We start from the raw sequence: 25566 nt of genomic DNA, 5'->3' as shown, positions 1-25566 counted from the left end.
CCAAGAGCCAAGTGTCTGCCATGCAATAATTTTACACAATTTAGATAGTTTAATTCTGTATTGGGAGGAGGGAGCGTGTGTGTGTGTTTATATAGAATTTGTATGCACATGTGTGCATTTTAAGGTATTAATCATTTTTCGTGCATTTTGATTTATTTATGTTAATCTTTATGCTTTTGTTATGTTTTTTATTTGGTTTGTGGATCACAATAAATTCTTCACAATGATTTCCAAAGTGTGGAACATCACATATGAAATAAGATGAATGAATTTATTGTACAGTAGATGCATGATGTGTATGTGTGCCTATGTCATTCACTTAGTGTATCTATTGTTTTTTGCACATAGAAGGCTGAATGTTTGTTGGCTCCAGTAATCTTAGGAAAGCATATGCTTTCCTATACAGTGGTGCCTCGCTAGAAATTACCCCGCATGACAGTTTTTTCGCTAGACATTGACTTTTTGCGATCGCTATAGCGATTCGCAAAACTGTGATTCCTAGGGGGGAATTTCGCTGGACAATGTTTGGTCCCTGCTTCGCAAACCAATTTTCGCTAGACAACGGTTTTGACAGCTCCCCCCGTGCTCGCAAAACAGGTGTTTTCGGGACCTAAGCTTCGCAAGACAGTGATTTCAACAGCTGATCGGCGGTTCGCAAAGCGGATTTCCTATGGCCAATCTTTGCTAGACAATGACGATTCTTCCCCATTGGAACGCATTAAACAGGTTTCAATGCATTCCAATGGAGAAATGCTTTTCGCTAGACAATTATTTCGCTAAACAGCAATTTCATCGTCTAGCAAGGCACCACTGTATCTTGGCTTCATGTATGCAGAATCAGATGCCCACCATTAGAGATCAATAAGCATATTGCCACTGCTGAGAAATCTCTGTCTTCAAGTTTGGGATGATTTACTTGGAAAGGAGCTTAAAAACTGAGAAAGGGCATCTGTCACAAACCCAGTTCCCCTGTTTGTTTCTCCACACAACCCAGGTTCATTTTTGGGACTGACATTTGTTTTCAACCCTTTCCGCTGCCACCAGAGGATCTCTCCTCACTCTATCAAATATAATTCTTCAATTAGTGTGATTCAATTAAACAATGTTTATTAAACTGTTCACAAATAAATCATGTAAAGTAAATCATGGATGGTCTCATTTTATTCATTCAGTAGATTGTGCTTTGGTAACATTTATATTTATTTAGTTATAATCATTTCAATCAAGGTATTTATTCATTTCTTTTCTCATTCCCTATCTATTACTCTTCACTAACACAAGGCTGGTCCTAACTGAAACTCTAAATGATCCCTGACTGAAGTCCTCTCTAACTCCTAACTCATTTCTCTAACGGCTCACTAACTGTCATCCATTCTCTTATATATCCCTAGTCCCGCCTTTTCTGTACAGCTATTGGCTCTTGAATCAAGGTTCCATTGTGATGGACAGGAGTGGTTCCTGACCTGTCCGTCACAGCATCTTGCCTAAAATCATTGCAAAAAATGGCCAAAAGCAGGCTACAAGAAATTATTTCAATTTCATTAGTGTTACAAGGAGAAACATGATTGTGATGGGAATATGCCTGTAACAGTGTGCAACCACAAATTAGGGCAACATGTTATATTTTTCTAATATGAAGGCTTCCCAGTATCTTTGAATTGTAAGAGCTCTCAGATAGTTCAAGGAAGCCCCACTGTCTGGTAGAAGAACCAAATCTGGCAGAAAGGTTCTGAAAATCTAAGATTCTTCCGGAGTATCTACATTGGTCATTTTCTCCACATTTTACTTTGGATCTGTCATGGATGAAACCAAATAAAAGAAAAACAGTGACTTCATGATGCAAAACTAAGTGCAAGGAAGTCCAGTGGGGAATCCTCTCTTTTCGGTGGGAAATCTTTTTGGCCAGCAGACTGGTTTAATTTTTGCCCTGTACTGGCATTGCTGTTCTCTGTCCCTCCCCCATGTGATTGCTCAAGGCAAACCTGGTCTCTCTTGGCAAGGAGTTCCAGAGACTGTGAGTGTCTGAAGAGAAGGCTCTCTCTTGAGTCTCCACCAAATAAGTCATCTCTGGAAGCATCTCTTGAAAATCTTTCAAAATCGGTTTATGTCTCTGTTAACATAATGCACTCATAGACAGCCAGTAAATTGTTTGAAAACATTCTTCAGGTGCCAACTTCCAGAAAGGAAGCTTAGTATCATCAGAATAGATCTGTTAATGGGATCAAGAATTAGAACTATGTTCTCCAGATTGACATTTCTGCCAGAGCCGCTGGGGGTTGTAATCCAACATGTGTGGAGGTATCAAAAGGGAAAGATACGTTACGGGTAGAATACAGATGTTTTCCTAGAATGTAATTGATACAAGCAAGTCTAAATTTTAAAAAAGACAGTTGTTCATCTATCTTAACTTGCTTGTTTCTTTTACTTATTACTCCATTCATACAATGTACAGAGTGAGTCAGGGGGAAAATTCTTAACGATTTGTAGAAACTGCTCCATGTGATAAGCAATTGATTATTGGCAAGTCCAGCCCTTGCCAAGAAGGCACAGTATGGAATCGAACTCTCAACAGTCAAACCATTGAGTTATCCAGCAGTAATTCTGGTATGTAAAAATACGGCAGACTTTGGATGGTTTTATAACTTCCATATGGGAAACAACATACTTTTACTAGAGCAACTGAAGAAAGTGAAAGATATAATGGTTTGCTTAAAAATTTCTGTTTGTAAATCACATGTACGTGTTTGTAAAATTGGCATACGGTGATAGCTTTGAATGGAAATAAAGTTCTCTGAGCACTGGGATGATTGAAGAGCGTATATACACAAAAATAATAAATCAAAATTTTAATTAACCTAAATTGTGAATGCTTTAAAGTTAAAAGACTGAGATATATTCCTTTTGTCCATGCCATGCATTCTCTGAAAGTGAAAACTGCCTGTGCTTCAACATGAACTTTTCTGATGGCCCGCCAAAAATTGAACTGCTAAAATATTTTAATATTTCTAACCATAGGAACTAAAGAGATAAAGTTAATCTAGATGCAGATGTGCATAATAAATGTATATGATGCCTCCAGGAAATGTCTTCATGGCTTTTAACAACTTCACTTCAGGCATATTTCATGTCTCAGTCTTCAGGAACTGCAGGTGGGTGTCGTGAAATAACTACAAGGAAGATCATGATTATTGAATTGGTGCTTAGCTGCTAAGGAGGAATTTAGTAATCCTGTTACAGAAAGGCCTCAACCATGCTCTGAGATGTTTCAGCCTGTCTTTAGCCAGCCATTTAATCTAGCACATTTGCTCCAGACAAGGTGCCAGAGGAGCCTTATTCAGGTGTTACAGCCTGGAAAAAGGTAAGGCTATAACCAGGATGAGGATGTGGAATGTACCGTATTTTTCGCTCCATAAGACGCACCTTTCCATAAGACGCACCAATTTTTTAGGAGAAGAAAACAGGAAAATATAATCTGTTTTCTTCGCTCCATAAGATGCACAGACTTTCCACACCCCTGTTTTGTGGGAAAAAAGTGAGTCTTATGGTGCAAAAAATACAGTATTTCCCACAATTCCTAGCTGCCCTTCCATCACAATCAGCCATGCAAATGTGTGTCTCCAAATCAGGCTGCTTACGTGAGTTACCAGAAGTTCTACAAACCCAATACTGAACATTGTGTCAGGCATGTACAACGGTATCCTCTCAAGCCAAAGTGGATGCATCTGGAAATCAATTATCCTTCCCCTTAAGTGACCATGAAAAAGAGGGGTGAAGCTCATTGTTCAGATAGAAAACTCCTATTTGAAACCTTAGTGAATTTTAACGCAGTGGTTTTTTATTGCCTTTTCATCAGGTTACACAAGTTTATTTTCTTTCGTTTTCACACAAGATTCATAGTCCAACTGCAGCCTTTTTCCATCCAGCACTTCTTGCCTCTTGAAAGTAACCATTTTGAAATTTTCCATTATTTCTTTTAGGAGGTTTTCCCTCTGTGAAAGTGCACACTTACATGCTTTGGCAACAACAATGGTGAATGGAAAGGGGGGGGAGGCCAAGGAGTGTGTTTACCAACAACTGGGTATTTCCATAATGAGCACAATGAAAGGCCCTCTCATTGGTTGTCAGTGAATTCAAAGGTCAAAGGTCAGCCAATGAAAAGCAAAGAAAAATGGGAAGGGCAAGCAATGGGGGACATGAGAATAAAGCAATGCAGTAATTATAAACAGCTCTATACAGTCAGCAAAGACAAGACCTGGAGCTGATTGTGGCTCTGATCATCAGCTTCTTATAGCAAAATTCAAGCTTAAACTGAAGAAAGTAGGAAAAACCATGGGGCTAGTCAGGTATAATCTAAACCAAATCCCTTATGAATGGACAGTGGAAGTGAAGAACAGATTTAAGGAACTAGATTTGGTGGACAGAGTGCCTGAAGAACTCTGGATAGAGGCTTGCAACACTGTACAGGAGGCAGCAACAAAAACCATCCCAAAGAAAAGGAAATGCAAGAAAGCAAAGTGGCTGTCCAACAAAGCCTTACAAACAGAAGAGAAGGGAAACAAAATGCGAGATAGGGAAAGTTACAGAAAATAGACTGCAGACTTCCAAAGAATAGCAAGGAGAGACAAGAGGGCCTTCTTAAATGAACAGTGCAAGGAAATAGAGGAAAATAATAGAAAGGGAAAAACCTGAGATCTGTTCAAGAAAATTGGAGATGTTAAAGGACCCTTTTGTGCAAAGATGGACATGATAAAGGACAAAAATAGTAGGGACCTCACAGAAACAGAAGAACTCAAGAAGAGATGGCAAGAATACACAGAGGAATTATACCAGAAAGATCTGGATATCCTGGACAACCCAGATAGTGTGGTTATTGATCTTAAGCCAGACATCGTGGAGAGTGAAGTCAAGTGGGCCTTAGAAAGCATGGCTAACAACAAGGCCAGTGGAGGTGATGGCATTCCATTTGATCTATTTAAAATCTTAAAAGATGATGCCATTAAGGTGCTACACTCAATATGCCAGCAAGTTTGGAAAACTCAGCAGTGACCAGAGGACTGGAAAAGATCAATCTACATCCCAATTCCAAAAGAAGGCAGTGCCAAAGAATGCTCCAATTACCATACAATTGCACTCATTTCACATGCTAGCAAGGTTATGCTCAAAATCCTACAAGGAAGGCTTCATCAGTATATGGACCAAGAACTCCCAGAAATACAAGCTGGATTTCAAAGGGGCAGAGGAACTAGAGACCAAATTGCTGACATGCACTGGGTTATGGAGAAAGCCAGAGAGTTCCAGAAAAACATCTACTTCTGCTTCATTGACTACGCAAAAGCCTTTGACTGTGTGGACCACAGCAAACTATGGCAAGCTCTTAAAGAAATGGGAGTGCCTGATCACCTTATCTATCTCCTGAGAAATCTATATGTGGGACAGGAAGCAAGAGTTCGAACTGGTCATGGAACAACTGATTGGTTGAAAATTGGGAAAGGATATGACAAGGCTGTATATTGTCTCCCTGCTTATTTAACTTATATGCAGAATACATCATGCGAAAGGCTGGACTGGATGAATCCCAAGCTGGAATCAAGATTGCTGGATGAAATATCAACAACCTCAGATATGCAGATGATAACACTCTGATGGCAGATAGTGAGGAGGACTTAAAGCACCTTTTAATAAGGGTGAAAGAGGAGAGTGTAAAAAATGGTCTCAAGCTCAACATCAAAAAAACTAAGATCATGGCCACTGGTCCCATCACCTTCTGGCAAATAGAAGGGGATATGGAGGCGGTGACAGATTTTACTTTCTTGGGTTCCATGATCACTGCAGATGGTGACAACAGCCATGAAATTAAAAGACTCATGCTTCTTGGGAGGAAAAAGATGACAAACCTAGACAAAAGCAGAGACGTCACCTTGCCGACAAAGGTCCACATAGCTATGATTTTTCCAGTAGGGATGTAGGGGAGTGAGAGCTGGACCATAAAGAAGGCTGACCGCCAAAGAATTGATGCTTTTGAATTGTGGTGCTGGAGGAGACTCTTGAGATTCCCCTGGACTGCAAGGAGAACAAACCTATCTATTCTAAAGGTAGGTGCTCACTGGAAGGCCAGATTCTGAAGCTGTGGCTCCAATACTTTGGCCACCTCATGAAAAGAGAAGACTCCTTGGGAAAAACCCTGATGTTGGGAAAGTGTGAAGGCAAGAGGAGAAGGGGACAACAGAGGATGAAATGGTTGGACAGTGTCATTGAAGCAACCAACATGAATTTGACCAAATTCCGGGAGGCAGTGGAAGACAGGAGAGTCTGGCATGCTCTGGTCCATGGGGTCACGAGGAGTCGGACACAACTAAATGACTAAACAACAAAATTATAAACAGGCAATGTGTTTCTGAAAGGAAAGCGTTACTTTCCTAAAACATGAATAGTCTTTAAAATTGGAAGCTAAGGGCATTGGTCTCGGGATACATCGAACCTGGAGAAATTCCACTTAAAAAAAGAAGAAAATGGTCATGATTAAACCACGCATACTAGAGGACAATTAATACTATTATTGCATCAATTCTATTTATCATCATCATCATCATCTAATGTAGGTTGGGGGTTGCAAGCCATACTTACTTGGGAAAATGTGAACAATTTTTTTCTTTGAATCAGTCTAATCTTTAACAAAGCGCAAGTGATTTTGCATGAACACCACCCTGCCTCTTAAAAGCCAAGCAGCAGAACATATTGACTTATATCTACCATTGCATGCTTCCAGGGGGAGGAGTGTCCAGCATCCATGTCATTTGTAAGCCAGTCTGCATGCATGATTGCACACATTGGATGAAAAGTAAGCTTTCTTGAAAAGGGGGAAGGAAGGAGAAGTAAGAAATGGGGAGAAAGATGGACTGAGACTATGGCATGACAACTGTGTGCATAATTGTGGAAATGAGACTGAAGCAAAATAAAAGCGATTTTAAAATGCTGGCACAACTCAGCAGCAAATCCAGGAGTTCAAAATGCATGTTACACTTGCAAAAAACAACAAAACAGGCTGCATCCACAAATTTTAGGGATATGCAAAAAGAGCATCAGAATGCTACTGTCAATCATCAAAAACTACAGTGAGCTACATGCTCTCACCTGGTATGGCAAATCAGTGTTAGATGTTCCTTGACAGCCATCAGTTTGAGTGTGTGTATCTGTAACAATGTGCATGATTTATTTGCCAATACTACAAAATCTCCCTGAATGAAAACATCATTGAGTTTCACTCTGTATTCAGATGTGGAAGCAGTAAACCTGGAAGGTTAATCAAGCAAACTGAACAATTGTAATAAGGAAATAGCTGTATAGCTGGCTGATCCATTTGGTGAAGCTAAAGCAAAGCTTTAGCCTTTAGAATAGAACTAGGAATAGAATAAAATATAAATTTTATTGAAGAAGTCTTCAGGCCGTTTCAGATACACCATACACAATATACAAAAACCCAAAGACTCTCAGCCCGTGAGTGAAAAAGAAGGATTTCAAAGTCACTAAATCATATATATAAAATTACCTCAATCAAATCCTCATTCTCAAACAGACATCCAATTATGTCTCTAACACACATTCCTTTTTTTCCTCTTTCTTCCTACGGGAGGTTGCCTTAACAGCAAAAGGGCAGCCCTCTATGTCATGTATAAGCTAGATCCACTCGACAGAAGGTCCAGTTTCCTCTCATTATCCCGTGTTCTCATACTATTAACAAAAGGTGCTAAGTAATGTTCTCTACTGCTGTCATATAGCTGATAATGCAACAGATAATATGCAAGATCTTCAACTTAGTCTGTTCCACACGGGCAGAATCTATTCTAAACAACTATTTAATACATTTTTCTAACAATTGGCAATGCACCTAATTTAATAGGTATTCTCTTCCAGTAATTTAATATAATTCTTAGGAACTGGCTGTGTACAGACTTTATATGCAGCATGCAATAAAAATGCCAGACAGACTTCTTATGAAACTTCGGCATAAGTGTTGGCATCCAGGATTTTAAGGAATGACAAAATATGCTTATGTCCTAGGTTATGAATATTTTGGATAAACTGGGTGCATTCACATGTCATAACAAGCCAGAATTCTCCTGTGAACCTTTATTCTGTTGTCTCTTTAGACTGATATTCAAACACATGTAGAACCCATATGACCAGAGAACTAATCCTAAACGATAGCAATAATAATGACATCCAGTCAAGTCAATTCCTATTTATGATAACCCATTTCAGAGTTCCTAGGTATAGAGTACTCAGAAGTGATTTGCCATTCCCTCCTTCTGGGGCCCCTCTAGGACTGTGAAGCTTGCCCAAGGGTACATAGGCTGTCTTTTCTCATGTGAAGCACAGAGAAGAATTGAACTCCCCACCTCTGGCTCTGCAGCCAGATACCTAACTCACAGAGTTATCCAGACAGTTAACCCTACAATAACTCATTAAATACTTGTTTTAACCATGACTTGTTTTAACAGACAATGCACCAACTTCTGCTGTGTTGGGGTAGAATGCTAAACAAGCCACAGACCAAAGGCCCGTCCATTATTTGTTTGGATGCAGCTGTTCAAGTGGAATCAATCTGGTAGCATGCAGCTACATACTATTCCCCTATGACAAACTGGGTTTCTCATGGAATTCTGGCTTGTCATGACATGCAAACCCAGCCCATAGCTGACCTTCAACCTAGGAGCCTAAAATGGTGTTTCCTGTTGCCATATACAGAAAGCATCACTTTTAAGAATCACTGGTACTGGACATTTTCAATTGCATGGCCTCAAAAATACCATACACTGGAAATTGCTTTCTCTTTGAACCCATAATCAATTATGCTTTATCATAATTGATACCTCTGCTGCTTAAATGTATCCAGGTTTCTCAAAGTTGATAACAATAAAGGGGATGACAAATGCTTCAGACTCTGTTGCGTGTAGGAGAACAAGATCATATCTCCAGGAGGTGATAAGAGAAGCTGAAGCTCCTTGCCAACTAAAGAACAATGATCCACTACAAAGTCTCAGTTTTGGAATACTAAATAGGAACCACCTAGGCTATAAAACAAGGAGGGTAGTCACAAATCCCCACATATTGCTTGGGTTTGCCACATCACCATATAGTTTCTTTTAGGTGTTGCACATTAGGGATGGGTGAGAAATCTCTTCCAGATCATTTTTGATAAGAATTTACCAGAATACACAAACGTCTATATATTTCAGATGGACAAAACATGTCATTTTAAAAGGGGATGTGAGAGGAACTTTGTCCTTCAGGCTAATAGTTTTCAAGGCTTAGCTCCAAAAAGTCTGACTTTGAATTCCTATGTGTTCAAGCATATATATTTGGCAATGTGTACAGGTAAAATGGTCTTCTCCGTGCTGCAAATAGCTGTGCCTATCAAATTTGATCAGTGACAATTGGGGGAGGCTTGTGTATCAGTTTATATCATTTTTAAATAACTTATCAACTTTTGCAAATTTCTTCATATTCTGCAAGGAAAGAATTTGTAGTTTAAAAATAATGTGGGTGTGTCAGATAGCAACACTATTATCCCCATTCTTATGCTCACATTAATCACAAAGAATTAAATGTCTGTTTTTAGAAGCATTTGTCTGAATATAATATATACACCCTGAACATTCATTGCACAAAGTCCATTATCCTTTTCCAACTATCATGTGTACTCTTGCTGCATTAGGAATCTTGGCCATGACCATCTGGGATCATACTTGCTGTTGATAGGAATGTACTTGCCATTTCCAGAAGAACTACCCAGACAACTTATTTCCCCTTTGTGTACTGGAATGAGTATGACCCCACACCAAGCAATTGGTTCTGTTCTCATTGTCTCCTCATTCTTTGTATCCTTACTTGACTCTTTGTGTATTACACTGAATTATGATGGGATAACAGTTGGCATACTTATCTTCATGGAACTGCATGATGGATGCAAGGAGTTAAGCATGATATCAGGACCTTCCCAAGTAAGTCTTGTCTTATACAGTATTAGCATAGCCTGGGGGCTTGTGCCATGACCAGCACCATGTAAACAAGCAGATGCAAACGGAAATCCTCTCAATTGGATTAAAGGGTTAAAAGACAAGTGGATAAACAGGTACAGCTCATGTCATTTTCCCATATGTACATTCAGTAAAGTGCATTTAGGTTAATTAGAGAAACTTTCAGAAGCTCTGTGTGTGTGTGTGTGTGTGTGTGTGTGTGTGTGTGTGTGTGTGTGTGTGTGTGTGTGTGTGTGTGTGTGTGTGTGTGTGTGTGTGTGTGTGTGTGTGTGTGTGTGTGTGTGTGTGTTTATATGGCCATATTTAAAAGATAGCCACTACTAACTCAAACAATAGCTTCAAAGATTGTATTTTAATTATGTAAACTGCCTTTGTATTCTCATTGTTTTTAGCTTTAAGTATTGTCTTTTAATGATGTAACATTAAACAAGTTTCAGCTATCCATACTTATAAAAAGATAATTCTGCGAGCAGGTCCATCTAATCATAAGTCCATCTGAGGTAAGACAATGTAGTGCAGCTTTCACACAACAGTGGCCAATAAGAATAGTTTTTATGGTTCCTACTCTATCTCTTGTGGTAGATTGAATGGCCCCCTGTGGAGGAGTTGAATAAACTCAGTTCTGGAGAGAAAAACACAAGTTAAGGGGAAAATAAAATGAGGTGGGCTCTGCATAGTGTAACCAACTTTCACAAATTTGATCCATTTTAAGACAAATCTGATTTAAATAAGGCAGTGTGATCAAGCCCTTAGTCACAAGCATGCTGAATTCTCTTGTATATTGAATGTGACTCCAAATGCAAAACACTTCAGCTGGAGCAAGGCTACAGGATATAAAATAGCAATTTTGATTCTAGAAAACCCTCAAAGCTGGGGTAAGCTAATTAAAATTAAGAGTGTGGAACCCTAAACAGGACATAATGTGAAGGCAAGATGCATTTCTATCATACATACCTGATTTAGGGAGTTGAATTAAGAGGTATGTGGCCTCCATCAACAATACCGGGGGGTACAGATGGCCATTATACTTGCTTTGTCAGGTAACTTTCAAAGAGGGCTCTTTGGCTGCCATTTTGTTAATTCTTTTCTTTGCCTTCGTGTTTTCGGGCAACAGCAAGCACAACATTGAAGAAGCAGATGGACAAGTAAGAGAGCACCTGCCATTTCTCCCCTCCCGCTGCAAGACAATAATCTGCCTAAATAAATCTAACTTTAAAAATCTTTATAGGGAATAGGTATTCTTAACTAAGGTCAAGAAAAGAAAGAAAGAAAAGCAAAAGCAAAAGTGTGTTGGAATGTTTGCCTGGAAACAGATAAACATGGAAAATAATCAATACAAACTGAACTGAGAGACATTTCAAGGCCTAAGAGGAAAGGCTTAACCTAATATGTAATTAACACTCTAACTTGCTACAGGATATCATTGGGGTCAAGAGGTTTAGCAGGTTCAAATGCAGATTAGACATCTTTAAAGATAATGAGAACTTCCACAGATGCATTAGATAGGATTTTTTAAAAATAAGTGCTATAAACCTCCCTACTTCCAGATTGTAAACCAGGCAGGCCAGGGAGTCATTCATAGACTCTTGTAATCTACTGTGTTGTCTGCTAATGCTGGTCTGGGCATTTAGGGTCCCAGGGCTCTGCCCCAAAGTGGCCTTGTCTGAGGCATTCAAAGCATATAATGTAACTTTCTACCTTCCATTCAGCTGCTTTCCAGGTCCTTTTACCCACCACTGGGAACAGCCAATAGTGTCTTCATCATGTGTTTCATTTACTAAATTCATTCTTCCCTGGGCAATGGAAAGATAACACAATTTTGTGGAATTAACAAAAAAACACATATTGTGTGTCTGAGTGTGTGGGGGGGATTTCTTGCATTTTTTTTATCTTTGAGGACCAAACTAACACTTCCCAAGTCCATATTACTTATGCGGCTGCAAACTACAAGAAGCTGAAGGGAAATGTTGCTGCTCATCTTTGCAGCAGCCTAGATAACAAAACAGCCAGCCCTTAGGTCAAGCCACTCTCCTGCCCAGCTTATGAGTCACTGCAAGACAATGCAGAGGTATTTTAGACACACCTCCACCCCTCTTTTCAGCATAAAATGTTGTTCTCAGAAAACTTTGAGAGATGGATACAGTTTAAAACTCAGGGGCCACTATCCATTATGATGTTTGCAAGAGGATTGAGCTCCTATGGCAGAACCTGCCATCGTGATCTGACAAGGACCTAATCACACACAACTAGGTACACAGTTGCTTGTCAGATCGGCTGGAGTTCCACATACAGTACATAAATACTGAATAGGATACCGGCCATAATTCTTTTTTTGCTGTTCACCACAGGCCTGAACCAAAGGAAGTGGCTCACAGTTAGTTTCAACAAACCTGAGTGACAGGTCTCCCAACCCAGGTCCACTCAGCTGGCACCATGAAATACCTTTTAAGGTAAACACATCCTTAACCCAGGAGCACAATCATCTGAAAGAGAAATTGCTTTATACAACGATACGTAAGAACAAGCTACATGTTGCATGCAAATATTCCCAAACATACACATGAAAACCAAGGAGGAAAGTCAGACTGATAATCAGTGAGAAGAAATCAAGAATGGAAAAAGAGAGGGAGAATTGGAGGAGGGATAAAGCCTAAAACTCCAAACAAATGGTAAAACTGAATGCCCAAAATCAATATAGGTCTACACACAGAGGAACAGATTTTTGGATCTATACCCTCTCATCTTGAAGGGCTGTATCAGACTCACAATGACAAGCACCAGTATGTAATATTTGGTTTAGGGTTATGTATCTCTGTAAAAGCATTCACTGTAACTATAGGCCACTTTATTCATTTGATTCAATACATGGTGACCTACAAATACTATTAGCATATGCAAAACTGTGTCCTGTTTTGTTGTGTTATCTAAAAGGGCAACCCTCAGGATCCTTTCAGGCTAAGGAAACAGGTGTAAGCGTGTTCCTAATCTGCTGCAGGCCTCACTTAATGAGTGTTTTTTTTTAAATTTGTTTGTTTGTCTTATTTATAGGCTGCCATTCTCCTGAATAAGGGGACTTAAGGTGAATCACAATATTAAAAAAACAGAATTAAAACTCAATAAATTATGCATTAAATGATTAAACTATAAAACTAATTAAATACATTAAACTAATTAAATACATAGAATGTTAAAAACTATCTTAAGTAAAAAAAATGGAATTCAGGGACTCAGTTGTGACTATTAAAAGCTTGTCAGCGAAAGGGTAAAATCCAGCTTTTCTGCCATAGAACTCAAGGTGGTATATCTGAGTCCTTTTTCTCCACCTTTTTTATCTTCACAAAAATTATCTTTTCAGGAAGGTCAGGCTTCCATTTGAAAGATTGTCAAAGGATAATGGTCCTTGCAAATTGTCCTCCATTTGAACGGTTACCAGGTCTGAGGAGAAGAGAGTGGAGGAGGGAGGGGAGGGGAGGGAACTTGGGAGCTTGCTCATCTGCCATTAGTGGCTGGGCAGAAAACTCAGCAAGTACACAAGTTGCCTGGTCTCTATATACCTCCATTGAATGAGATTAGACATGGGCACAAACTAGAAAAATGGCAGCTTATGATGGTTTATGGTTCATGGCTAACCATGAACCACCTGGAAAATAAACTGGTTCATGGTTCATGGTGGTTTGGGCGATCTCTGCCCCCCCCCCGCTGCCACCTGGACTACTTGCCACTGCCATCACCATGGCTACTGATGCCTTCGGCTCAGCCTCCCTGGGTAGCCCAGAGAGGCAATGGCAGAAGTGGATAAACCAGCCAGAGGAGCCGGGTGGCTGCCTCTGTGCACCCCCCCCCCCCCGATTCCTGACAGGGAAACCTAGTCACTGTCTCTGACTCTGCCTGCCACCCAGCTAATTGCCCTGATCAACTGGGCGGTGGGCACATGCTCAGAGGCAGCGGGCCAGCCTTCCTACCAAGGCTGCTGCATTTGAGAATAGCACCTGGGATCAAAGCACTCTGGGTGAGGGCAGCAGCACTGGTTGTGGTGCTGGCGACGGCGGCAGCAGGTAGGCTGAGGAGGCAATGGCGGGAGGTAGTGGGAAGAGGGCAGGTATCCCAGTATGCTGAAGCAAACAAAACGCCAAGGGGTAAACATTTCAACATTTTATTTTGCTTCAGGGTTGTGAAATGAAACACGAACAAGCCTGGTTTGATGGGTGTTTCAGTTCATGGTTAATTTCATGTCCATCTCTAAATGAGATGCATTGTAATTCTGCTTAGATTTTTAAAAATTATGTTTAATTTTGCAACTGCAATTATACACAAGCATATATTATTTCATTCATATCACAATCCCTTTTATCTGGTGACTGTTCCACACTAACGATGTGAGTTTCATGAGTTAGAGGAGACTTGATATTAGGATTTGTGAAAATATTGCATTTAGCACAAAGTTGTTGCAAATAATTTAGCAGCTAGTTGTTCCAATAATTGTTCCCCATTAATGGACAAATTCTTCAAGTTTCTCACTGTTGTTTCTACCTGACACAAGAACCTTTCTGCCATGTGGACCAGGCTAATCTTCCTGGAGTGCCACAATTCTACATGATAGGGATTAATGCTACTTTTTTTAAAAAATTGTTTATTATTATTATTATTATTATTATTATTATTATTATTATTATTATTATTATTATTATTATTATTATTATTATTATTATTATTATTATTATTATTATTATTATTATTATAGATCCCTTAGATCTACCCATGCATATGTCCTGATTCTGCCTGCTTTCCATCCTTGTCCATCACTGTCTTATCTGGAGTTTTTGTTTTTCCAAACATATGGACTGGGAGTTTCTTTGTTTGTTCCTTCAAATTTGTGGGTAATTTTCTTCTTCTTTTTTATTCTAAGTGGCATAGCGTTACATCAATGTTGCATATAGTATTTTTTTTTGCAGTTGAAATTTCCCTCTCATCTCCTTTGACAATGTACTAATTATAGACCCTCCTGTACAATAGGCTGGCGAAGCTTGGAAATGCAACAATAAAGTAAGACAACTTTTTAAAAAAAAGCTCAAAAGGAATGCAGATATAAGAAAAAAATAAAAGAAAAAAGAAGGAAAAGAAAGGAGCTGTCATTGTGTTTGTACAGAGAAGCTAAAGCTAAAGTCACCAGACAGAAGGGAGCGCAATTTGGACAGCAGACATAAGTGCTGATTTCCTGATGGGATAGCATCCCACACCACATCACAGCACAGGGAACATCCCCCACACAAAATAAAACACACTTGTTCACACAACCCAAAATGGGTCAAAAAGGAGTGTGACACAGAGCAATTTCAAATAAACCATATTCCATGTGGGTATTTAAAAAGAAATAATTCCCTGAAGAAAAGTGAGTTTGCTCTGCACTTACAATAACACTGTGTAGTTGAGAAATCTTGAATCGATGTAGAGCAATTTCAAATAAACAAACTCCCTATGGGTGTTCAAAACAAAAACAAACCAAAAAAAAAAACAAACCCACAATTCCTCAAACAAAAATATCAGTTTTCCACACACACGCAATAACATTTATTTATTTATTGGATTTATACCCCATACCATCTGGCAACCAGGCCACTCTGGATGGCTAACAACAAGACAAACAACACAATATCAAAACGTGATAAAAAATAAGATAATACAAACATTTAACAGATATGTAGGATAAATTAAAACAGATGGCTATGAAAATAATTAAAAGGATGATGAAAGGATGGCAAAAAGGATTATAAAAGGAAAGCGGAGATATCAAAAATTTAATGCCCAGGAAAAGCCTGGTGGAAGAGCCAATTCTTCAATGCTCATTTAAACCCATCCAGTGAGGGTGCCAGGCGGATCTCAATGGGCAGGTTGTTCCATAGGCAGTGGGGGGGGGGTGGACTGCCCAGAAAGCCTGGTTTCTTATTCTATCCCTCTGGGTCTCCTTCGGAGTCAAGGCCCTCAACTACCCTGCCTGTGAAGAACAGATATTACAGACCGATCTGGCTGGAAGTAGGCATTCACATTGTGAAATTAGGAAATTTTGACTTGATTTGCATTGTGCGAAACCCAGAGTAACTGGAGGAGTATATTGCAATGTATTCGCACCCTTAGAAGGCCCTTTTACTTTTAAATATAATGGCATAGAATATGAAACCCAGTGATTGCTCTCCTCTCTCTCTCTCCTTTGATAGTCTTCCTCTTGGTGATTTATAAAAATACTTTGCAGAGACACCATCCATCTTGGATTCTTTGTTATGAAGCCAAATCCCTCCAGGTGGCTGAGCCAGATGCTAGCACCTTGACGACGCCCTAGTTTGTATACTATTTTAATAGATACTAATTACCCATTCAATGTCATTACTATGTCTTTCTGGCTCCTAAGTTACGGAGCAAGTTTCAACAGTCATGTAAATGGATCTCCTCTCTCTCCAACAGAAGACTGGAAAATGGGTTAAGGATTTCTGAGGTGGTTTGGCCCTGGTCTATGTCTTCCATCTTGAAGGATTGTTTGCTTAGATTTTCCATCTCTCTTTGGCATCTTGCCTTCAATTGAAACTATGCTGTGTTCGTGGTTTTTCAAAATGAGGAAGGAAAGCAAGCACCATTTCTTAAGTATTTCTTTGATCCTCAGTAGAAAGTGGCAAACACAAATAAAACAAGGTTCTGTGGAGTACTTTATTGTTCAGTCAATTAAAAAGGGAGTGTAAGGTAACTTTCCTGCTCAGTAAATTTGGAATCCTGGGTATTAATCCACGGACATGTCAAAATGGCCTCCTCCTCCCCTACTTGAGATCCATATTTATAATTTTAAAAGAGGTAGGGTCTTATTCGTCTGCTTCTCTGTGAGGCAACACAAGTAAAAAACAACAGTTGTGGCACCTTTAAGACTGGCTGTGACTGGACTTGCTGTGGTTGAATTGCAGCCTATTTTACACTTCTTCTGTTCAGATGAGGGGACCGTATGGACATTGTCGATTGATTCACTGTAATTGTCCACACTGGTCCCCAGCCTGATGCAGTCTTATCTATGCCACAGCTCACAGCCCACAACCCCTCTTCCCTCTGCTGATCCCTCACTCTCCTTTAATCACCCATTGCAAAGCCAAGACAATTTAAAGTATTGTACAGCACTAGAGAAAAGGGATAGTTTCCCAAAGTACTTCATAATATACAAAGGCAGGTAGCATACATGTTGAGTGTCAAGTGGTCCTGATCTTAGCATCTTAGTTAGCAGTTGTTGGCAGGGGTTGGAAAGAGGCAACAGGTTTGCGTCAGTGTTGGCCCAGTGGACCAATAATCATATTTTTTAACCCTGCCTTCCTTGACTTGGCCTTCCTTGTAATTCCTGTTATCCTCATTGGCCTTGTCCACTGACGATGATGGAAGCTTTAATCCAACCCACCTGGATAGCACTCAGTTGCAAAGGCTATTTAAATCCAACAAACTATACAAAAGAGAGGATTTGTTGCTAGCACTGTGGTATATCTTCTGAAGTCAGTAGCTACTTGCAAATAATACAAATAATGCAAATTGCATGAAATGGAAACAGCTGCTTCTCGGTGTCATAGCCTTAAGAATTAGAAGAACATTCATCCAGTCCTTCTGTGTTTGCTATGTGTGCATGCTTTGTTTCTCAAAGGAAAAGGACAACAGTTTTGCATTTTGTACAAAATACATGGCTTTTGACAGGAGGGGGGAAAGCCTCACATTCTCACACGTGGAGAAAAATTTCATGGAATTCAATAATCCTTCTTTGAAGTGTCTTGTTGTGTTAAAACAATATAATTAACAAGAGCAAAGAATGTAGTGAGTATTCTTCCCACCCCTAATCAAAATCATCTACTTTCTCAACTTTGTATGTAGTCACTGTATCAAAATCAAACACAAAGAGAAAGATAGGTGAAGAAGAACAACCAAAGTACAAAAGTAATGTGAGGAAACTTAAGATCAGTTTTCAAGTGTTTTAATGAATAAAACAAATAAATGTTCAGGAGGGTAAAAGAAAGAAGTGGGAAGGATGTTCGAAAAAAAGTAAGCAATATTCATAAACAGGAAGTACCCAGTGAAAACTTCAGGGATGGGTTGGGGGATACAGTGACTACATACAAAATTGAGACAGTAGATGATTTGGGCTTTATGGCACAAAACTACAAAGCCCAAAATGCTGTTGACAAAAGAACATTTGTCCAAGAGCATTCACACAGCACATTTTCCTTTGTGGTAGGCTGCTCTTTGTGTAGTTGCTTGTGTGCCTGCCTTCACAACTGGTGTGTGTCTCCTCATACAAGGGAGAACCTGTTGGTGGAGAATTCTTGTGCAAATGCTATTCCTCTGAAGTGAAGAAGATTCTAGCCACTGAAACCTTAACATAGATGTTGAGTGTGTGTATAACAATAGCAAGAATAATAAGAATGAATGTGTTTTGATCTTACATTCAAGAAGAGGAGACATATGGTCAGAGCTAAAGTTCTGGCAGCAGATGACTGAAAAGTCACTAAGCTGCTGCAGCCTGCTTAAAGAACCATACTGGGGTTTTTCCCCCTCAAAAGAACTTCTATCAACAGTTACGATAATGATATAATTTCTACTGAATTTTCTCTCATGGTTTCCAGCTAAATGCCAATCTTTCTGTGCTTGTAGGATTCTTGGATCTTCACTACTGGCCACCCACACAGAATTATTTAAATTGTTATATTGTTAAGATGTTCCTCGGCTTGTATTTGAACATGTCAAGTAAAAAACTGAAAGTAAGCCATCTTAATTATTTTTAAAAATCCAAACTTTTAAAAAAAGTTTCATTCACTGTTTACAATCTTCGTGAAAAGGAGTCTGTAAGAACAAGCTCCAGAATGGACTATCTTTATTAGAGAAACAAGTCTTGCAACATTCCATGGCCATTTTCTGAATTCAATATATTGCTGAGATTACTTCCAGATTCTTCTTCTTTTCTTCTTCTTCTAAATGCCTAACTTCTGTAATTTTCAAATCAGAAATAAAAACATCTTTTGCATTCTGTCAGAGGGCGTTTTCTCTTTATTGTTAGAATGTTTATTTTAGGATGATTTTCTAGTTCTGATGTTTTCCCTATTTCACTAAAATATACTTTATCATTCTCTGTTCTCTGATGTCAGGGATTTCAGCTTCAGTTGTGAATGATTTGTTTATTCACTCATTTTGCAAGATTGAAAAGGAACCACTCTGTCTTCTAAGATCATTTCTTAATGTGGTGAAGGATTTCCATTTTAATGATGATCACATCTGTCATCATCTTTTCTGTGCCCATTCCCAGAAAGAATCTACTGTTACATTCTTAATCAAAACCACTTTAAAGTGTTTAAAAGATTAAACAGTACAAAGTAATTACGATGAAAAAATGTAACTGTAGGTGTAATCAACATCTATTTATTTTCTTTTTGATACCTGTATTTTTGTCCCTACCACCTGTGTTCTGAGGGGGTATACTTGATGATTCCCGTCCATGTATCTGCTTGCATTTAACTTGAAAACTGTGATTTCACTACTGGTATTAAGGAATACTATTCTACCAATACAGTACACTCATCATTTAATGAGCAGATGATCATTAAGTATGCATCTGCACTGGAATTTCTGCTACTGCCAATTCAGAAACATGGGAGAAGCTCCCCTCAAAGGCAAGTCCAAATGGATGCCATTTGGAGAATGCTCTCCACTCAAAGCTATCATGAACAGTTTTGGTGCTTAAGGGTTTCACTGCTTGCTTGCTTGCTTGCTTGCTTGCTTGATACTCCACCTTCGTCCTCAAGAAGAATCAAGGTGGCTTACAGTGTTAAAAACAAACCATATTAAGAGATCAATCAGTTAATCAAGTAAGAAAATAAATAAGTAAAAAAGCTAAAAACAATAAATTATTACAGTCTTTTAAAAGAACTAAACAAATGTAATATTCAAACTCATAGATAAAAAACAGTTCTGCTTCAGTCATGAAAGATTATCATACAAAGAGAGAGGACAGAGGAATGGGGAGGAACATCTACATCTTAACATGTGACAACCATACTGGTTCTGCATTGAGCCCACCCGTGTTTCCTTCTGCCTTGGGAAACACTGGCTGGAGGTGGTATATGCACAGTGGGTTTTTGCTGTTCCAGCAGCAGATACCAACATGTAAGTTCATGCTCACGTTAATTGCACCTTCTAAATTTCAGTGGCCTGGTTCAAATCCTCAGTTGCCCTGTTCTAGTTATGGCCTTTAGTACACAGTGAGGGCTGGATCTGGAAGCTGGAGTCCCACTGCATGAAAAGAAGTGACATGTAAGAAGCTAAGTCATGCAATGCTGGATTTTGCCTTTAAATTTTGGTGTACACAAGAAAATTCAAACATTGCAAGAAGTGGTTTCTTTGTTTCTTAATTTTTTTGTCTTTTCTTTTTGTAATATTCCATATTCTGGCTAACATATACCAGAGAAACCAATGTAATTTAAAAGCAGATAGCAAAACCACAGTTTAAAATCATCAGCAACAGCCTACAACACATAAGATCACAGCAGAAAAACCCCCCTAAAAACTTAAGTCACTGATCAGAATGGAAAATTAAAAAGCCAGTTTCCTGATAACTTATATAACATTATATGTTGCATATGAAAATTGAATAGAATTGTTACATAAAATAAATTATCTCATAATATGTATACATTTAGATATACTATTTATAATACATTTAATACTATTATTTTATAATGGTGTATTATAAGAATTAGAATTGTAGGGCTGGAAAGGACCTTGAGGATTGTGCAACCCTATGATGCAATAGGAAATCTACAGTCAAAACATCCATGGCAGATGGCAATTCAACCTTTATTTGATGGTAAAGCCAGAATTTGGTGACCTTCCATTTTAGTTAGCAAAGTAAAACAAAGCAAAAGCAGCAACAGCAGCAGAAAAAATGTGTGTGTGTGTGTGTGAGAGAGAAGTAGCCCAAGTTCCCAGCATCCACCCCTTTCTAGCACTTAGCCACCTAGAGTGGTTGCAATGACCAGATAGGCGGGGTATAAATGGAATAAATAAATAAATAAATAAATAAATAAATAAATAAATAAATAAATAAATAAATAAATAAAAACCACTCTAAAGCACTTTAAGTAGAAAACATACAGTTGCAATCTTCAGTTACAGTCAGAAGTATAAAAGAGAGGTGGGAAAGAAGAAATTGCAATCTCAGCCATGTGGGAGACTGAATCCACCACACAGTTTCATGGTTGGGGGTCAGAAGCAAATATCCTGCTCTTTGATCAGAGGTCAGAAAAGAATAGAGGGAGCAAACAAAACAAGGGAAGTAAAGTAAGCAAACGGGAAGAGAGGAGAGGCAAGCAGAGGTGGGGAAAAGAGGTTTGCTAATTGCTTCGTGTCAGAAGACAGTCCTCATAGTTTTTTGAAGCTCCCTCCTCCCACTTAAATCCAGCGTTATGTTACATGCAAACTGTTATTTTCTCTAACATCAGCAGCAGGGATACCCCCCCCCCTACACATCCTTCTTGTGAGTCTCCAAAACCATTTGGCTGACCATTGCTTTACAGTAATAGTAGAACTGACAGACCGTGCTCTGATACAGCAAGACAGTTCCTCCATTTTGCAACCTTACAAGGATGGTCATACCTACATAATGTCTCCTGACTTCACAACAAATGATATGCACAGCACCACATAGCCAGGAATCTATGAGGTCAATCAGGCTGATTAGCCCTGCTGCTACTGTAAAAGACTTGTTTATGCTACCTCAATCAAAGGTATTTATACACTAGTGTATCTGCCCAGCTTTCTACCATAGTGACTCCGGTCAAGAATAAACCTGCCAACACAGACAACAAAACAATAAAAGAGTATTACTACTCATGAATCAACCCACAAAGAGATGGTTGTACAATTGGTAACATAATGAGCTACGGCCCAAGCAGAAGGGTGCTTCTGCTCCTGTTTTTGAAATTGTCCCTCAACAGCTCTTGGCTGTGTACAAGGAAATGCCACACAAGGCCTGCAAACCACTACATTTCCCCCTTGAGATAGGTTTCCCTTTATTTTCCTCAGGCTGCACAAAAGCCTTGGAATATATAAGTGTTTCTGCAACCTTCTGAAATTTGATGACATGTTCAAAGCACTGTGCGCATACAAGCCCATTCCTGTTTGTAGCAATAGAGTTGTAAAGCTCTAGCAGTTTCTGTAAATACAGTTAAGTACACTTTCGTTCTGAGGTATCACAAATGCATTTCTTTTAACAATAGAATTTCCTTTCTTGCCTTATTGCCCATCTAAAGAGTGGTTACTGCTCTTCAATAGTACACAGTTCCATACCCTCAGGCCACAATATTCTGCTTTTGTCTATGCCAAATACTCCCAAGACAAGTGATGCATATATTGATAGTAAAGGATGAGATCTGAATTGGTGATGTCCTGACATACAGTTCACTCACCTGGCTATTATACACATCAGGTCTGAAAGCAGTTGTGTGGTCCAGTAGGAAGCCTTGGTGGACCGGTATATAATTTAGTGCATGTTAAACCCATGTCTGCATTTGATAGACATGGGTTCAACATGCCATAAACGATATACCTGTGCACAGAGTCTTCTAATTAAGGGCAAAGCCATTTAAATCTTTTCCTGTTACCTGGAGGAATTCTTTCACACCAATCAACTGGAAGAGAACCTATAAAAACTGTATGTCCAAGAAGGAGGATCAAAAGCTACTAGTCACAGTGGCTAGCTATATATTACCTCCGGTTTCAAAAGCCATATGAGTTTAAATGCCATTTGTCTTAGGCTCCTCCATGGCATCGGGCTGTCTGTTGTGCTAACAATTGTGAGTGACTGGGTGCAACTTAGCTTACACTCAAGAAGAGGTATGTCTTTGCATGGAGATGAATGGAGAGGAAGGTTTCCTAGACTGTCCTTCACCTCCTCTTACCTGTGCTGACCTTTCTTTCATCTTAGATTGCTATTCTTAAGGTTGTTGATGTCACTTCCTTCCCACTCAGACCTTGTCCCTCCAAGAAGGATGCAGCTTCCCATCGTTCTCTTTCCTATTTTCTTAGAAAGAAGGGTAGACATGATCCCTTTATAAAGGAGGAAGAGTGCTCAGGTAATCATTCCAAGGGCTTGTATCCACAAATCAATATTGTCCTGTACCAATGTGTGCATATTCTCTAATGTAAATAAAATGTTCTGGTCTGATCCAGCGTGTTTTCCTTATGTTCCTAGATCAGACCCTTCTTTTGTCCAGCGCTGGCTATAAATATGAATACGTTTTGTAGGAATAAATTATTTCCAAAGAGCAGATCTAGAGCACTGGCTTCTAAGAAAGCAATTTCACACTGAACCATCTTTATTGAGTCTAAGCCTTCAATTAAAAGCCTTCTGTTCCAGAAGGCTTTTAATTGAAATAATATTAGCTGTGGGTCTAATGGCAATTTTAATTGTATTTTAATTATTTTATCTTTTACTGTATTGAATTTTAATTACTGTAAGCTGCCCAGATACCTCTGGGTAGTGTGGGCGGCATATAAATTGAATAAATAAATTAAATAAATAAATAAATAAAATAATATGAAATGGTTTAAAAAAACAGTACAATAGGGGAAAAACATACTGTAAATATATAATTTAATTTTAGTGAACTGCTTAAAAACAGAGAAATAACATGAAACCTTTTAACAAAAAGGCAACTAATTTTTCAGTTTTGGGCCCCAGAGCACTGCAAACAAAAAGCAAGTGGCCTAATTACTAGATCTGATTGTTCTGCCACTTAATCTTCTGCCAGTGTAAAGAGATGTGATGATATTCCTTCAACAAACCAACCAGCTGACTGAGCTACTCATAAATGAAATAAAATCTTGATTAAGTTTTACAAATCCAGATTTGAATGTCAGCCAGCAGGTGTCTTTGCATATGTAAAATTAGCCTCTCTCATTATAACTCAGCTATCTGCCTTGTTTATAAGTATTCACTACCACCCAATTCTATGTATTTCTACTTGGAAGTAAGTACAGTATATCCTGTTGAGTTTAGAGGAGCTTACTCCTAGGTAAATGCATGCAGAATTGCAGCCCCCACTCCAACCTTGTCTTCCACACAGGCAAGAAGCCTATTTTTAATTTGAATGATAATCCTTTCTTGATCTGGATTAACTCCTGCAGAAGTCCTCCAATGCTGGTCACCAGCTGTTTAAAACTGCAAATTCTCCTCATTTCAACCAAACCAACATCTTGCTTCTATGAATCAGCTTCAGCTGCTGCAATGCTAATCACAATGAACCTAATGTATATCCTGTACTTGGCAAGTGGAGAAATAGTATCTTGCACTGCCCCAGTTAAAAACCTTATTGTTTCATATTACTGATACTGTACCATTCTGCTTTTTATTCTTCCCTTCTGCTTCCAGATTATTTTGCCTCTCTTGAGAAATTGGAGGGAGGGGTGGCATCTCAGTTTGCTTTAACTGTGTCAGCCTCATCTATTCCTGTTCATATGTAGCTATGTACAATTAGAACTCCCTTGAGATCAGCTGTGATGTCAGTTGTGGGTGTGTTCTCTCCAGAAAGGAGCAAAGAAGAAAGGCAAGAACCCCCACCTGTGACCTGAAAAGATAGTCTATTTCATTAGAGAATTACAAGACATTGTTAAATGGGAAACCTCCCCAGCACAGCTGCCTCTTGACCTCTGCTTCATATACTGTATAATTAGGCCATCTTTCTTGGGGGTTTTGTTTTTTGTACCTTCATTTCCTTCTTTTTGAGTTCTGAAGGAATTCCTCCCTCCCATTGTCCATAAAAGGCAAAACTCTCTTACATAGCCCATCCAATGCATGGAAAATTGGGGAGGGGGGAGAAGCAGGGAGTTAGAAGAGGAAGGGAGAGGACATGTTAGTGTGGGATTTCAAATTTCTTTCAAGGAAATGTTACTGAGTCTGCTGCCCAGGAGCTTGAAGCAAATTGGCACCTTCAACCTCCCTCCTCACAATTCTTTGTCTTTAGATCAGATTTCAACTGGACAGCCCTTCAAATGGAGGACTCCTTCAGTAGGAAGACCTTTCTCTGATAGTCTTTCAAATTGAGGACACCTTAAAAGGAGTGACACGGCCACACTTTCATTCCCATTTCAGAGAGACATCCTATCTCAAGTGGAAGATGTCATTATGAGGTGGGGGAGTTTTCCAGGCTCACTGTGGGCAAAACAAGGAGAGAGAAGGCATGGTGAAGAGACAAGATCTTGCTCTTTATTTCCTAAGAGCTGGATATCATTTACGATCACTATTTATTTTACAATAGAGCAACCTTCCACACAGGAACTGTATGCTTTAATAAAGCCTGTTGTTGGGCAGTGCCCTCTTTGCCCTAATGGACCAGTCTCCATTATCATCCTAACAGAAGATGATTCTTCACTTTCAGTTCTCCCATTATGAAACTTTATTTAACTACATATATTGTGGCTTTAGCATCTAGCTGGGATGATCTGGGGGACAAGAAGAGGCAGAGGACCT

At 39.1% G+C, this 25566-nt stretch overlaps 1 long non-coding RNA gene across 1 annotated transcript in view; it reads right to left on the bottom strand.

Annotated features, from left to right (window-relative positions):
• LOC140702342 (uncharacterized) overlaps positions 1–24522 on the bottom strand; it is a 39663-nt gene extending 15141 nt beyond the window's left edge. Inside the window, exon 1 of the long non-coding RNA XR_012081474.2 lies at positions 24435–24522. This is a non-coding gene — a long non-coding RNA (uncharacterized LOC140702342). The remainder of the gene's footprint in view (positions 1–24434) is intronic.
• Between the last annotated feature and the right edge of the window lie 1044 nt (positions 24523–25566).

Source organism: Pogona vitticeps, chromosome 1, assembly GCF_051106095.1.
Source record: "Pogona vitticeps strain Pit_001003342236 chromosome 1, PviZW2.1, whole genome shotgun sequence".
NCBI classification, from domain to species: Eukaryota; Metazoa; Chordata; class Lepidosauria; order Squamata; family Agamidae; genus Pogona; species Pogona vitticeps.
The sequence above is the reverse complement of the archived record's forward strand: the minus strand, read 5'-3'. Positions and strand labels throughout refer to the sequence as shown.